At 36.7% G+C, this 16,568-nt stretch overlaps 1 long non-coding RNA gene across 6 annotated transcripts in view; it reads left to right on the top strand.

Moving 5' to 3' along the window:
• LOC310894594 overlaps window positions 1-16,568 on the top strand; it is a 232,463-nt gene that overhangs the window by 127,963 nt on the left and 87,932 nt on the right. For 5 of the 6 annotated variants that reach the window (XR_014580025.1, XR_014580026.1, XR_014580027.1 and 2 more), the window contains exon 3: window positions 12,632-12,740. This is a non-coding gene — a long non-coding RNA (uncharacterized lncRNA). Of the gene's footprint in view, window positions 1-12,226; window positions 12,535-12,631; window positions 12,741-16,568 lie in introns of those variants that run through there. The other variant, XR_014580029.1, reaches the window with a different exon arrangement.

Below are 16,568 nucleotides of genomic sequence, written 5' to 3'. Positions count from 1 at the left end.
TTTAGCATCCAGCTATTACCAGGAGGCCCTTCTAAAGCATTTGTATAATACTTTGTAATCTGTTCTTCTATCATAGAATCTAAGCTTATAAGTATTATGCAAGCTGAGCATTACTCAAAGAGTTAACAGTGCATAGGTGTTTGCCTGTTTTTGCACATGCAAGCTATCCATGCAAAGCAAAGTCTTTTACAGTTCCTAACACCAAAGTATTCAAAAAAACATATATATATATAAACCAAAACACCCTGTTGCCCATTTGGTAGTTTTAAGCATGCTTTTCCATTTCAACCAAAAAGTAAAAAAAAAAAAAAAAAAAAGGTGTCAAAGGAGAATGTCCTTTTTCTTTAAATTGAAACACTTTTACATTGCTAAAAGCAAATCAGATAAGGATATATGGATAAATGCATTATTCTCAAAAAGAAAATATTGAGTCTAATAACTGGCTAAGACTTTGTTCTGTGTAAAACATTGTTAAGAGGTGATGGAAAGGAAATAAAATATGGGCAAGGTCTAATGTCTGCTTTGATAAAGGTAGTTAAAAATAAGAAACTATTTCTATGGTATTGAAATGTCATATATTTCAACTATTGCTAAAGCATAGGCGTTTACACTAAAGTGATTCTTAAGGAGCACCCCCTCCCTCCCCTGAGTGATAATTTGGGATACAACAATAAAGACATTTTAGTTCCTCTAACACCTCTAATCCTTTAATTTGATTTGAAACTATTCAACTTTCAAAGTCTTTTTGGGTGTCATAGTTGCAGGATCATATTATTGATTTCTCTTTACTCTCTGTTCAGTGGGCAAATAACTATAACTTGATGAAGTGTGAAGATTTCCAAGTGACTGAAAAGTAACTATTTAGCAATTCATTGCATCTCCTTAGGGAAACCAGTGTGATGACACGCCTATGGCAATGTTACTTTTTTTTTTTTTTTAATGTTAAGATTAAGATTTTCAGAATTAGATTAACCTTGCTCAGAGAAAAGGAGTTTCCAAAAGGATAATCAGTTTGGTCCTGAACTGTATAGCAGTTTTGCATTTTTTTTCTCCAAGTATGCTTTTTTTTTTTTCCGATTTTAATTACAATGATTTTTTATTAAGTTCATTGCCCTAGAGGTTACTCTAGTATGCTATTTAAACTATTAACAGTTTGATAATGCAGTCATGGGAAAACTACAGTCTGACAGAATAAAAAAATCCCCAAGATTGTGAAGACTTGGTGGGAAAGGTTCATGGAGTAGTGGACAGAATAACTGAAAACGCCTAAAGTCCAAAAGTAAAAATCTATGCTTCATTTTCTATGAGTCTGAACTACTTGATTAACTAGTAGGTTTTATTTCACATTTTCTATTTTATGCTTTAAATTGGTGGGTACAGATTAGCATGGCAATGGTATCTTCCATGACTTACAGATTTTCTGTATAAATCGCATCATTCTTTTCAATACCATTGCATGCACATTAACAAATTAGTGCTGACAAGTAGCAGAAGTCTCTGATAGAACAGTCAAAATCAGTGTAGTTAGGGACATAAGATTTAAATGCTTCCTAAAATCCTTGGTGACGATTCATAGGTTGTTGAAAGATACATATCCAAATTCTTACCTATTTGCATTATGTTAATGGACCAGGCACAACCCTGCCTAACTGATACGAATTTGCAACTTCTCTTGGACATAGAAGAATTTTCTTGCCTCTAGTGGGAGGAATTTGCTGAGGCTGGTTTGGGGTTTAACATGTTCTGTTATTGCACCATGTATCAACTTCATTACAACTTATATGAATTAAACAATAAAAGCCAAACTTGTGTATCGGTGAACTGCTAATAAGGCAATAACTTGGAAAATAAACTTGCTTTCTCATCAAAGTTTGTGATCCTTAGAATTTTTAAATGAGTTGTTCCGCTCAGTGCTTGAAGAAGGCTCATTAATGCTGACATTTTCATCCTCTGAAGATTTTTGAAATCAGTTTGTAAATATTAATATTCTTCAAAATTAAATTGGAGACAGCAGCTTTAAATGTATGAAAAAAATTCATATTAGGTTGCAGACTTACCAGAAGCCCTAAATATGAGGTGACATGGCGTGTTCCTGTGGGAGCAGTGTAAAGCCTTAGCTGTCACTTGAAATGCCCACACAAATCATGACTTGACCCTTACAAATCAGATTCACACCTTCCTTTTCATAACCATAATTGCCATTTTGAAGTTAACTTCATCCTTAACCTCTGATATTTCCTGTCACTTCTTTTGCTGGGAATGTGGAATGCAAATTTTGAAATACAAATAAGCATAATGGAAAGTTGCTCAAAGTATTGAATTTATTCTCTGCAATCACATTCTGAAAAGATAGTTTTACTGACCTTGGGAAATGCAAGTGAAAATTTGTTTCCACATAAATTGAACTTGTATTTTCTAGGAACCTTTAGATAAACCTTACGAGCCTTTGAAAAGTTATTTGATGGGCATAGCTTGCTCATTCTTGAGCTTTATCGTCTGGCTGAAGTACATTGAAGTGGTCCTGCAGCTTTGTGTGGCAGAGAAAAGTCAATTACAGTCTTGAATTATTAGTGGTTAGAAACCAATAAGTTCTGAAATAAATTCAGAGACCTCCAAATTAATAACTCCTTATTGCAGAGCCAGCAATTCTCAGCAAATGCATGTGTCTAAATTGATTCCGTTAGGAGCTCACATTGCTTTTGTCATGACTGTGGCTAAGTTATGAAGATTTTAAAAAAAAAAAAAAGATACTAATTAAACACAGCCTAAATATATACCTTTGTGGGAAACCTATTTGGTTTTCCATAAGGAGCTTGAGTATACTTTTGGCATCTAGGTAAGTGTATCCTAGAGAATTGATAAACTGATATCCTTGGTACAGAAATTGAGTCCTAGGTACTGTGCAGCCAGAGACAACCTAGCATCAGACAAACTGTTGCGTGTGCACAAAGCAGTGCAGTGCAGTTCTTCGCAGATCTGTTATTTTGGGCACCAGAATCCCAGTAGACCAAAGACGTAATAGTGCCTCTTTAGTTCACTGGACCTGTCACACAGCTGCAAATTGTATGACGGCACTGATTTGAGTCCCAGAGCAAGCTTACAGAATCACAGAATCGTCTAGGTTGGAAGAGACCTCCAAGATCACCTAGTCCAACCTCTGACCTAACACTAACAAGTCCTCCACTAAACCATATCACTAAGCTCTACATCTAAACGTCTCTTAAAGACCTCCAGGGATGGTGACTCAACCACCTCCCTGGGCAGCCCATTCCAATGCCTAACAACCCTTTCAGTAAAGAAGCTCTTCCTAACATCCAACCTAAACCTCCCCTGGCGCAACTTTAGCCCATTCCCCCTCATCCTGTCACCAGGCACGTGGGAGAATAGACCAACCCTCACCTCGCTACAGCCTCCTTTAAGGTACCTGTACAGAGTGATAAGGTCGCGCCTGAGCCTCCTCTTCTCCAGGCTGAACAATCCCAGCTCCCTCAGCCGCTCCTCGTAAGACTTGTTCTCCAGACCCCTCACCAGCTTCGTTGCCCTTCTCTGGACTCTCTCAAGCACCTCCATGTCCTTCTTGTAGCGAGGGGCCCAAAACTGAACACAGTACTCGAGGTGCGGCCTCACCAGAGCCGAGTACAGGGGGACAATCACTTCCCTAGACCTGCTGGCCACACTGCTTCTTACACAAGCCAGGATGCTGTTGGCCTTCTTGGCCACCTGAGCACGCTGCTGGCTCATATTCAGCCGACTATCAACCAATACTCCCAGGTCCTTCTCTGCCAGGCAGCTTTCCAACCACTCTTCTCCCAGCCTGTAGTGTTGCTTGGGGTTGTTGTGCCCCAGGTGCAGGACCCGGCACTTGGCCTTGTTGAACTTCATACAGCTGGCCTCAGCCCATCGGTCCAGCCCATCCAGATCCTCCTGCAGAGCCTTCCTACCCTCGAGCAGATCGACACACGCACCTAACTTGGTGTCATCTGCAAACTTACTGAGGGTGCACTCGATCCCCTCATCCAGATCATTGATAAAGATATTAAAGAGAACTGGCCCCAGTACTGAGCCCTGGGGGACTCCATTAGTGACTGGCCTCAACTGGATTTAACTCCATTAACCATGACTGTGGTTAACTACAAGCTAGATTGTTTTTATTTCTAAAATGGGGTACACAATGGTGAGGTAGGCACAGCTTTGTTCTGTACTATCATTTGATCAGGAGCAACCCCTTAGTGGAGGGTGCTTCAACTTCCTTAGTCTTGCTGTAAATTGACATAATGCAGTTAATGCATCTTTACTGGTTAGGAGGGTTTTGGATCCATGCTCTTTGTAAGAAGTTTGTTTTCTTGGCACGTTCTATCTTAGTGCTCTTGCTACTAAGAGAAAACCGATAATCTTGTGATCAATCATTATAACAAATGTTTCTTCTGAAAGTCGCTCATGAGCCACATATCTAGCGAGAGTGAATTACTATGACTTTATTCAGAGGAACTGCATCTCTACAAATTAAAATAAAGTAATACAGAAATAAATGCTCAGGAAAGTACCAAATTACATAATTTTATGCTGTAGTTGCATTTGTATAAAGCTGTTCCGCTTTCCAGAAAGCTTAAGTAATTTGAAATCATTTATGTGAAAGTTCTGTTTTGTAGTTGTATCTTGTAAATTAGGAATCATTCCATTTATTTTTGTGAATTTCTTGAGGTTTTAAGTGGATCAAACAGGAAAAAAAAATATTGACCCTGATATTTTAAGCTGGATTCAAGAGTGCTGTATGCCTTCAAGTAATTTGTTCTTAATTTTAAAAGTACATGCTACACATTTCTGTAAACTTATAAAAAAATATTATATGGTACTTGAAAACTAGCTCCTGTTAGATATCCACGGGGAAAAAAAATGGGCTCTGTTATGCGTTTCATCTGAGATTTATCCAGAATTTCTTTTTACAAGAAGGGAATTTAATTTTCAGAGATATAGCTGTATCAAATAATGTGTTATCTCAATTCTTTGCTCATTTTCTTACAGATTTTATCCTTACAGTTCTTCCCATAAATGTAAAAGTTTTTAATCCTGAAATGGCAGTATGCGTTTTGTGATAATATGGTGATGCCATTTCAAATGCAGTGTTGTTTTTTTTTTCATGAATGCTTGAAAATTCATGATTGTGCACATCCTCTCATGTGCTGGAGTATTTCACATGAACTATACACACAATGAACTATGCCATCATCCATTTGTGGCACTAAGGGATGTGGTTTAGTGTTGGGACTCGGTATATCAGGTTGATGGTTGAACTTGATAATCTTGAAGGTCTTTTCCAGTCTAGATGATTCTATGATTATTATGATGCATTAATATTTAGAGAAATGTTATGTTTGGCTGAATTAATGAGTGTTTTTTTTTTTAAGGTCTTTTGGATAAATAATATGAAGAGAGGCATGGGGGACTTCTGGCCCTTAAAAAAATACATCCTACCTTCATTTCCTGTTTTACTGTCGTTTATCCAGGGAGATGCACAATGTTTTTCTCTTACAAGATTCATTCCTAAACACTTCCTAAACACTTTTTTTTTTTTTCCCCCCAAGAAAGTCATCCCTTTAATGAGTGCAAGGCCTGTGTGTCCCTTTGCTTAACTGCACATATAGACCATATGCCTCTGTTTAACCAGTCAGCTATAAGGCCACCTTTTCTAGTTGACAGGCATGGTGTAAGTAAGACTTTAAGGGCTCAAGGTCTCTTTCCTATGCCACCCTCAAAAACACTGGTGTCCTTGCTCCCAGTGCTTTTGTTCATGAGACATGACAGAAGAAAAATCAGAGATTCTACTGAGAAAAGTAGAAAACTGAAGGTTGGAAATTTGTTGCTTTTTTCCATTTCCTAACACAAGAAAAAGAAGTAGTTTTGGAAGACACTGAAGGATTATCAAGAGAATCTTTTTTTCAGATGCTATGAAAACATGGAGGAAAAAAATCAAGTACATTGTATGAACGGAACAGTGTTTAGTGGAGGGAAGCATATGTGTTTATGTGTATGTGCATGTGTGTGTGCATGTAGGAGGAATACTTTCCTTTTCATGCTGCATTTCTGGCTAGCAATATTTTACCTGTGTTTGCAGATGTGATTCTGTATGTACTTTGCATCTGTCAGGAGTGGAAGCTTTGCAGTACACATATCTACCACATACAAGATATTTCTTGCTTTCAGTCTTGGTGTCTTGGTGCTTCTGACACAAGAGGAAATATATTAATATTGTAGCTGTCAAGTCCACAGAAAGGTTTTCTAGTAGAACCTTCTCTGAGCTGTGGCCAGACTTTAAAATGTGGTTTTGCAAAACAGTATCAATTCAAGATTGAATTTTAAAATTATAATCTTCTGTAAATACCAAAAACCTGCTGTATTGACAATACCATGCTGCTTTCATCTGGAAACTCTCTTTTTTATCATTTAAAAGGTGAAGACAAATTCAATTTTACAACCAGCTTGTTCTGCTCTTTTGTTTTTGAAGTCTCAAGGTGTTAATTAGCAGTGCTCTGTGTGCTTTCATATACAATGACTGAGACAAGCAACGACCTCCTCATCCACAAAAGTATCTGTATTTTATATTCCTTCTTCATAGCACCTTTTTACACTTTATTTCATGTTATTGAGCATGAAAGGTTAATTACATTTTTTGAAATTTTCAAAGCAGTACCTTCCATTAGGATTTATTATCTTCCCAAGCAAATCAACACCAACAATAATTTCTATGTGCAGTCAGAAAGGGCAGCTTTGTGATAGTTAGGCAAATATTCTGCTTAACTTTGAGAAGTCAAGGCCAGTTCTAATTTAAATGCAGGATGAATGATATGAGTTAGCTCTTCACAGGTAGAAAAGTACAATGAGGTTTAAAACAAACAGAACCCAACTTTAGGGTTTATTACAGTACCAGATTCTGCTGGAATGAGAAGGTGTAAATGCACAAAAACTCCAGTTAATTAAATAGGTAAATTCTGGATTTACTCTGCCAGTACTGTCAGCTGGTTCTGACTCTGGGTTCCTTCATTATTATGTGTCCTTGGTGATGTGATTTTCTAAAACACTCTGATAAGAGCCTTTGGCTCAGCATGCTCTGTGCATATTTAAGGAACCTACAATTATATTTCTAAAAATGGAATCCTCACAATTCAGTACTGTGAAGTTTGTTTCTTTAGTGAATTTCACCTGGCAGCTTTCTGGCAAAAATGAAATAGAGAAAATCACAGCTGAGATATGACTGGTGATAACTGAATTCTGTACTGGATTAACATACATACTATACATAAATGTAGACTGTTTTTAAAATGATCAACATTGTCATAATCCTGGTGCTTAAATAGTTCAATGAGAATTAGCTAGTTCAAAGCCTTTCTGCTCATGGTCTATCACAATTTCCAAGTGATATCCAGCAGAAACATGTCCTCACACTTCCTAGAATCCCCTTGAATCCCCTTGGAGATACACATATCTTTGTTGTGCTCCCGATCTCATCCATCATAACCTCATAATTTTTGCACCATCTTTTTTTTTTTTTTTAATATATTAACAATACTAGCAACCTGCTAGTAAAATCTTAAAAAGCTGTCTTCCTTTCCCTCTTCAACTCACACGACTATGCTCATAAAAAAATCTCAGCCAGAATCAGAGGCTTCAGCCAAAAAATAACCAAAAGTCATCAGAGACACAGCATCCTTCTCACCAGTCTTCTTTCTAGACTTAGAAGAGAGAAAGCATAAACCCAGAAACAAATTAATGTATATGGATGAGAGGACAAGTGTGAGCTTAGTGCTGTAGTTAAAAGCATTCAAGTGTTCTTGCTATATTAGATATGACAAAATGGTGTGAAAAAATGGCTGCATGGAAGAAAGCTCAGCTGTTAGAGTAACGTTCTGCAACAATAGTGCTTTTTTCTAAGTATCTCATCAAAGATTATATCCATTACAGCAGTTTAAACCTTTGTTTGAAACTCTCAAATTACACAAGATAAGCATATTCTCTTGTGTTGAAAAAGGCTATCTATATGAAAAAGAACATCACTGGCCACAATTGCCCTGGAAGTCATCCCTTTAATGATAAATTATTGAAAAATTTGCTTGCACCCCTTCCTCCTCCTGTGACATATAAAGGATGTATAAATATACTTTACAGGTATAGTAAAATATATATGTAAAGATATATAAATATCCTTTACTATATACTTCATATTTATATATAAATATAAAGTTCTTAATGACTTTTCTTCATACTGGGAGCATTGCCTCTTAATCTTGCTTTTGCTTTCTTCAGAAGGCAGAAAAGAATCATGAAACCTAGTTTGCATGTCAGCATATTTTCCAATTCCCTGTCTCTTTTCCTTTTTTCTTTCTTCCTTATGGAAGGTCGGCAAAGCTGTGTGATATCGTTTCCATTTACTCTTGTGCTTTCAGTAGGCAAGAATTCTAACTTAAACAAAAGGAAGCACAGAGTTAATGGAAAATCACATATAGTACCTTGCTGAGAAACCACTGAGTGTCTTTATATCATGCTGATGGAACAACAGCCATAACGTTCAGAATGAGTAGCTTAGACGTCTGAAGCTCTTACAGCTGTTTAAAGATAACAATTATATATCTGTCTGTGCTACAGAATGCAACTTGTGCGTCAGCCTCTTTTGATTTCATTTTTCACTTCTGCCGGAGAATCTCCAGCAATAATAATAATGAATAATAATAAATCATAAGAAGTAAAAAAAAGGTTCTCTTTAATGGAAGAAACAAAGAGTTGGAAGAGAATAAATACATTTTAGAGAGAATTAAATAGAGAGGGAATTTGCTGCTTAGGGATAGGGATAGCTTTCACAAGCTTCATGCCTTCAGGAATTCCTTCTCCTCAGGAAGTAAGTATGTGAGGAATTTCAGTGATGGACATAGCTGATTCTGACTTACAAAAAAAATAAAAATAGAAAATGGCATGAGTGTTTTTTCCCCATTATGTTACAATGATGCAGTAAGAAATACTTTAAAAATGCATTCATACAATTCAGCCATAATGTCTTTGTGGTGTGGCTAGATTCTTTCAAAGTGTGAGAATTTTTTTTTTAGCATATATTTTTATAGCATATATTAAACAATGTAGACTACAATCCTGTCAATGATATTCACTAGTAGTACAAGCATGATATTTCTAGTGGAACAAAGTTCAGTAAAGGTTGTTAGTTATGTTGAGTCTGGAAAGGCAGGAATGAAACCAGGTATAAGTAGCTGGATATCAAAAATAAGATAAAAAAATAGAAAATTATTCCCTGACAGGAATAACTGAAAGATATTAGATCATTTGCCACAGGTGCCTGCAGCAAAAGTATTCAAAAATAAAATTATCTTCCAGCTCTGTCTAGCAGTGTTCCACTACATTTTTATTATTAGAAATCTGTAACCATATAATCTTTCATTGTCATTTGCTCAGTCTACTTCAGTCTCTTCTGTGGAGCAAGGCCTTTCTGTGATGTTACCAACCACTTTTGGCCACAGTCACTCATGATCTATAAGGCTGTGTTATTTTCCATCAGCAGTTCAACTTCTGCATTTTTTCTGCAGCATTTTATGCTCTGGTGTTACACAGTTTAGTTAACATTGACCTTTTTTCTCTTGATAGTTACTTACTTGCATGCTCATTGCATAGTTGGACATGTTGCTACTGTCTACAAAAATGAAAAGTCAATTCACTACCAAAACACCTGTAGTTTTCCTTCAAAAACCTTGCTTTTTGTGGCATTCTTGAAGACCCAATACATATCATTTAGTAAGAACCTTTGTTGACAACTATACCCTTGGAACGGAACACTTTTTAGGTTTTTTTTTCTTTTTTTTTTTTTTTTCCAGTACTTGTTCTCCTACTAGAACAAATAAAGGGAAATGCGTACTGGGGAAAGATGAAGCCATAGATATTACTCAATACATTCTGACTCCACTACCACAGAAAATAAGCTGAATCACAAACACAGTGTACGTTGCTGAACAAGAACATATATGTTTTATACTTTAGCTTTATCGTATTATACTTTGAAAACAGGAACCACTTTTTTTTCATTTTATAAATTCATCGTTATTAAGATAAATCTTTTAAAAGTCTCTGTTTGTACCAGCAAGCAGAACACAGCTAAGAGAAATTTCCTTTATATAGTTTGTATTTTCTTCCAGGCGAATACAAACAATAAATTTCTTGCAAAGAATAAATTCCAGGTGTAGTTGTATAAAGTTAATTTAAGGAAACTTCATTCTAGAACAACAAATTTTGGAGGCCTGGGTACTGACAAGATTATATTGATCTGATGACTGACAAGAGAAAGATAGGAATTGCATGTCTGACAAGAAGGAAATGTAGGTTGCAAATGTTTAATATGGCATCATTTTCAATGATCATAGTGAAGAGGATGCACAGAAGTGAATTCTTGCCTATATAAATCCTGTATAGCACCAGGCAAAACAATTGTCCTCTTGGAAAGACTAAATTACAGGATTTATTACTAGTATAATCAATAACTGCATGTTGTTTGAGAAAAAAAAAAAAAGTAAAGATTGGGAAGTGTTGTTTGTAAACACAAATGCTTGTAAATGTAATGCTTTGTAAATAAGGAATGTATGGTTATTGTAAATAGCGTCATATTTTTATTGTGATGGAATAATGTGGCTTTGCATAGCTAAGAGGAAAAGGAGGTGAGTATTTCGCAGCCCCCCTCCCCCTCTGAATAGTTCCCATCCATTTCTTTTATTTGTATTTCTACTGGAGAGAGCTGTTTTTGTATGGAGTGAAATGACTATTGTCATGAAACGACATTGTACTTTTAAAAACTGTCATTTAGACATTCATACTTCTTGCTGTGCACAAATGGCTCAGCAGTGTCATTTCAGGACAGTGTGTACTAAGGGCTGTGTGGATTCACATCAACCCTTATGGAGCAGAAAAGACTTTATGGCTGCAAACATCTACTATACTGTAGAGATTCGCTCAGTGTCTAGCCAGTGTCATTAGTCAGTTCACAAAGAAAAGACAGAGCCTGGGTCCGGTATCCTGCTGGTTCCTAATTTTGAAGTTACTGAGCAACCTGAGAAAAGGATTATTTGTGCAATGGTGTCATCTGTTGAAAATAAGGCTGTGAGAGATTATTTTCCAGCCAATTTGGAGGTTAAGCAAAATTTAGCCTACAGAAGGGTTTTTTGATGACCTGAAGAAGGAAAAAATTACTCTGAACAGAAAAATGGTCCAGGTGATCAGGTCAATATTAAAGTGTGCTCTCAGAGTCTAACTAGCCATGCAATTCAGCCATCTCATTCTTGGAAGGGCTAAGCTAAGGACCCTGTCTATCCATTGAAATCTGAGGATCAGATCAGATTGATTTGATCAAATTGATTGTTTCAAATCCTGACACAATGGAAAGTGATGAAATTAGATTTCTCAGTTATCAGTTGCAAAGAGAAAATGTCATATGTCTTTAAAATATTTGCACGAGGAATGAGTATATAGTTTGGCTAATGTGAGCTGTGGGTTTTGTTTTACTTTGCTTCTGTTTTGTTTTCCCCTGTGGTTCAGATGTTTTACAAAGGGGCATTGAATGAATAACAGAAGTATTCACCTAAAATTCTTTGTGAAACTCACTACATCCATTCTCTAAATCAGAATGTACCATTGTTTTTCAAAACAACTTCTGTAGAAAACACGGAAGTTTTTAAAGTTTTGATCTGGGGGCCTTTTTGGACTGCTTTCATACCATGATAGGGAGAAAATACATGTGTAGATCCTCTAGTTCTGAAAAAATGCTGACTGCAATTTTCACCTGATATGTCAAACAGAGTACTGTGCTATGTGACAATGCTAAAACACCTTTACTTGGAGATACAGGATGGCAAGCATAAGTAACATTAGATGATAGTATGGGGTATCAAGTAAGTCAGTGACAATTTTGAACATAGACAAATTGTATATCAGACAGAAGTCAACTATGTGGACTTTCTACTTTTGTCATTCTCAGAATTCCTTCACTTCTCTCTGGGTGAGTTTCTAATGAGTTAACATGTAAATTTATTTTAATGTCTTTATTCATTTTTCCTCCTGAAGTAATTTGATCCTTTTATCAGATGCGCTTTGTGAAAAGCTGATGAGGTAGAAAAGTTCATAGCAAAGCAAAATAAGTTATTTTGGTTTTGCTTGAAATTTAGAAATTTAACTTGCAAAGAACCTATAAATGTCCTCAAAAATGTGAAATTCTCTTTTCAGTGATTTATGGAAAAGATTCACAAAGCAATAAGGTCTCATTGCAATTTTCAGTAGTGAAGAAAAGGAAAGATGACTGAAGACTTATTTGGTTAACCTAAATGGAGAAAATAAATATGTTGTGGGCCCAGAAGGCTTGAAATAGAGAACACTGGAAAGGAAAGGGAAGAGAAGGAAAAAGGAAAGGGAAGGAAAAAGAAAAGGGAAGGAAAGGACCATAACCTTTAAGGACTCAAAGCAGCAATGGCTTTAATGTCACAGCTACAAAACAATAGGGTAATAACAAATGGGCATATTGGGGAAGAAAAGTCTCTTTTCTTTTGTTTTTCCCTTTGTATTGTTTGACCTTGATTCATTTCACTTACCTTTGCAGCCTGAGAATTTCGTCTGGAACAAAGTGCACACATGCACAGAGTGAATTCTGGCCAGCTCCATTGAACAGTGTGTGATGAGGAGTGGGGGAGGAAGACACAGATCAGGAGGTGCGTATGTTGGGGGGAAAACCTGGAGTGCTTCATTTTGATGTTTCAACTTGCTGTTTCAAAACAAAGCCTCCAACCCAAACAAAAACCTTCAATTCATTAGCTCTGGTACAGAATGTTTACTCTGACTGAGAATTATGTTTTGATGGAATAGGGAGGATGTCTTTTTTGTAAGGAAATATATTTTTTTTTTTATTTATGTGTTTGCCCTCAATGCTGTTTTTTTTTATTTTGTTTTGTTTTGTTTTTTGTTTTTCAGTGTTTCTCAGTGCAGTAGCCAGCTCAATACAACCAGTTATTTGCACAGTTCTGCCTTCAGAAGTGATTTTACAGGCAGAACTATGCAAATCCTAATGCTAAATGCCTCTTCCTTACCTAAATGGCAGTTTAGTTATTCTTAGTAAATTGTATCATTTACTGTAGATGTAAATTAATGTAAATACATCACTAAATGTTGCAGAAGTTTACTGCAACTAAAGGTGTCATCTGGTGTATTGTGGCCTTCAGACGAGGTGCAAAATGTGAGGTACAAAAGTAGCATTTTATTACATTATCCTTAATAAGACAGGAAAATACAAAACTGGCGTGGGCAGCAATGTTAAAAATAAAAGGTGGCGCCTGAAACTTAGCTTGATCAAGGCCTTTATATGAATAAGGATATGGGGTATCCTTTTGCTCAGCTATAAAGTACAGCACAAAGGTAGCTAGCTAACTAGATTCATCATTATTCTGGCAAAAAATAATAATAATTCAGAATGAATGTGTGCCATAAACTCTTTCCTGCTAAATTATCTATAAAACACTATTAAATGTGGTTTTGTTTGTGGCACCAGAACAATAGTTTTCAGAACAAGTTATGTCTGCATGAATAAAATGTTCAGCTTGAAGTTTGAGGCATGAGGGAAAGCCTTGCTTGGCTTCAGGCTGTCATCTCTGTAATTGTTGAAACTACAGATTTCTATGAAACATCATAAATTCATACAGACAAAAACCTTAGGAATTTCAAGCTGGCAGTTTTGTGCACCAGAGAGATGCTATTGAAGATTGGTGCCCTAAGAAAATTTCCACAAAGAGTCACCTCAGCATGCTAATTCTGATTTTGGATGATTTAGGATGGGGATAAAAAAAAAAAGTCAAAACAGAGGGAATGAAGAAAATGATTTATACTGTTGGTAGTCAGTGTGACTGCACAGTTAATCGGCTGGACCATTGCTAGTCCAGCTTAGTGCTGAACTCAAAGCAGTGAGGAATCACTGGTTCTGTTTTTCCCCATCTTGCTGACTCTGGATTTGTCCATCTTCCAAGATGCAACCTGCCAGCTGCTACCTCCACTTTCATGTTGTCTATTACAGTGCCTTTTGAGTGATGCCCCAGCATTGCTGGCTGGTAGATGGAAGAGAAAGGAGTGAGGCAGTGACGCAGCCCTTCCCTTTATCCTGTAGTAGTTGTGTCCTGAGAGAATAGGGAAGAACCAGGTTTCTTTCTTGCACTTTTCTAGTTCTAAATACATCTTTCCAGGCAACATCTGTCTTCACAACAAAATGATGATTGAAGTCCAGAGATAACACATGCTGCACTGAAATATTCTCAAAATTGAGATTTTCTTTGGTGTTTTTTAATGGCATTAAAACAGGTGTTGTGATTAGTTGTCTCTAGGTGCCTCATGAATATTGTTGTAAAGGACAAAATTTCCTCTAAAGGAGATTAGAAAATAGAATAGTTTTAGGATTTATACTTCATACATTTTTCATATGAACTTCTTTTTAGTGCTTTCAGCAATCTTTAAGAAGTGGCTTTATAATTCTATGGTTCTTTGCCTTGCTCTATGAATCACAGTAAAAGAATATGATTGCAATTTTCCTGCGTGGTTTACACCTCCCATAGAAGTCAAAATACCTTCCTGTGCCTGAACTAATTCTATAGTCAGAATGTGGGCCTAAGTAAATAACTTAAATATTTTATGGGAAAAATAATATAAAAAAATCAAAACCCACAAACATTTCCCATTTTACTCGAGTAAAAAGTGGAATTTAATTTTATTAACAAATTTATAATAGCCTGTATACTTTAAGTGATATTCTTAATCATAAATGATAAACAAAAAAATACATAAATTCGAACACAAATTAACACAAAGTCCGCGTTGCATATTGTCTAAATTCAATGTAGAAAAATGGAAATCAAAGATGGGGAGAAAATTAAGCCATGTATTTTAAATACGTGATATGAATTAAACTAATAAAAATGCCATATCACAGACTCATAGTATCATAGAACAGTTAAGGCTGGAAGGGACCTCTGGAGGTCATCTATTCCGATCCCGCCACTCAAGCAGGGATGCCTACAGCAGGCTGCAAAGGACCATGTCCAGATGGCCTTTGAAGATCTCCATTGAGGAAGAGTCCACAACCTCTCAGGGCAACCTGTGCCAGTGCTCCGTTACCCTCACAGTAAAAAGGATTTCCTGAAGTTTAGAGGGAACTGCCTATGTTCCAGTTTGCACCCAGTGCCTCTTGTCCTGGCATCGGGCACCACTGAAAAGAGCCTGGCTCCATCTTCTTTGCACCCTCCCTTCAGGGATTTACACTCATTGATGAGATCGCCCCTGAGCCTCCTCTTCTCCACACTGAAGGGTCCCAGGTCCTTCAGTCTTTCTTCATAGGAGAGATGCTCCAATCTCTTGATGGTAGCACTCTTTTGGACTCATTCCAATATGTCCATGTCTCTCTTGTACTGGGGGACCCAGACCTGGACACTGTATTCCACCACTCCACCACTGTACTCCACTGCAGCCTCACCAATGCTGCTTCATATCTCATGAAAATAAAGTATGTCCATTATGTGAAAATAAGATAATAAATCAGTCAACCTGCTGAAAGATTTGATTTGACAAAGGCTGTAAAGTGGGGATAAGTCTGAAAATACATTGGAAATGGACCAGTTCAAGGTCTGTGAAATTTTACTAACTTGCTTATGCTAGAAAGTTAAATCTTAGTTGTTACCAGAAAAAAAAGAGGACTATGTATACCACTCTGTTCATAACATACAATATTTTAGCATGCTTAAAATCACCACCATTTTAATCCCAACTTTCTGTGAGAAGTGGATCCTCAGATGAACAGCAAAGATTACGATGTGGTTAATAATAAACAGCCTCCCTTCTGTCCCACCCAAACACACCCAAGTTTGGGGAAGAATGAAATTCAGAAGACTGTTTCTATGCAACATGAAATTTAATTTTCTCCTGAAAGGTAGGCCAGTTGCATTAAGATGATTCTTCATCTCATATGTGGTGATGTATGCAATGTTTCATCCCACTCAATGATTGCACAGTCTTTTTTGTTTCCCTGGTTTACAAAAGGACATGGTTGCAGGGAGTCATTTCCCAGGGCAGCTGGTGTGAGTCTCAGTGCTCAGCATGTGTCTGCTGCCAGTATACTTTGTCTCATCCATGACTCCCACAATGTCTTGAGGAAAACATTTGCTGTGCAGCTAAATTCCTGTTCCACAGCTGTTTAGATAACTTTGGCACATTTATCTGTTTACTAACTCCCAGCTGGATCAATTTGAGATATTGTGGGAGTGTGTGCCTCCCTCACCCACCCACAGCATGCCAGTTATCTGTTTTTACTTTATTTGGAAAATTATTTGCTGCATCCAAATTGTTGTGGAAGACTGCCAATTCCATTTTTTATTGGAAACCAATGTTCTCATATGGTCATAAATGTTGCCTTTTGACACTATAAATTTATATATTTTTTTTTTCAAAACAAGTTCATGTTTATAAAATGCAATTTATCTATAATAACTTGCTAAAAATAAATTCCA

Source organism: Anser anser (genome assembly GCF_964211835.1).
Source record: "Anser anser genome assembly, chromosome: 2".
NCBI lineage: Eukaryota > Metazoa > Chordata > Aves > Anseriformes > Anatidae > Anser > Anser anser.
This window is presented reverse-complemented; position numbering and strand designations above follow the sequence as displayed.